The sequence below is a fragment of the Tetrao urogallus genome (genome assembly GCF_951394365.1).
Source record: "Tetrao urogallus genome assembly, chromosome: 27".
NCBI lineage: Eukaryota > Metazoa > Chordata > Aves > Galliformes > Phasianidae > Tetrao > Tetrao urogallus.
The window spans coordinates 1,849,889-1,850,739 of record NC_136840.1 but is presented as its reverse complement, the minus strand read 5'-3'; positions in this window follow the sequence as shown (position 1 = coordinate 1,850,739).

Sequence of the window (851 nt, the reverse complement as noted above, 5' to 3'; positions counted from 1 at the left end):
TGCTTCCAGTAGTTGAGAGTGACGGGTGCACGTGCGGACGTGCATGCCTGGCTTGTAAATGGGATCATTTTAAAAGTACATTATACTTTCAGAATGAAACATACAATTTCAATTAAACTCATCTACAAAAACACCAATGTGAATAGTTTGTTTACACGTGTCTCCAAATTTTACTGTAGGCGAGAGTCAGGAGAAGCTCAAAGATAAATGGTTTCTCCCGACTTGCAGAAATAAACAGCTTCATTTATCCTCTGTGTCCCCTTCCACTTCTCCCAATAAGTGCCTCCTGCTAGAAGTAGAAAATCCTACGTGGGGTTTGGAGGGACGGGTTGTTACTCTTTGAGATGTCAGACATTTTACATTACTGCAGCGCTAACAAAATGCGTACGGAGGGACACGGGGGCAGGGAGGAGGACATACGTTTGAAAATAAAAATCAGAAAGATGATTTCACCATTACACATATTCTGTCCACATGGTCAGCAAAGTAAGGCTCTTTTTAAATTATGAAAACATTTTGTGCATGTTTTCCCTCTAAAAAACATCTGTAAATGATTTCAGCTGTAAAATGTTTCAGGATTGTGAAGAAAACAACCCCTCTTTCCCTCCCCCACCCCCCCCCAAAAAAAAAACCCACAAACAAAAACAAACAAACAAAAAAAAAACAACCCAGAAAACCAACAACAACAACAAAAACCACCAAGCTTTCTAAAAAATAAAATAAACCAAAGAAAATCCCTCTAAATCTACAGCAATATTTTAACTGGAAAAAGGTCCGTTTTCTCTGGTTCGTCAGTATAAAAGGTTCCTTTATTTATATATTTAAGTTTTTTGGATGCAAGCTCATCTTGC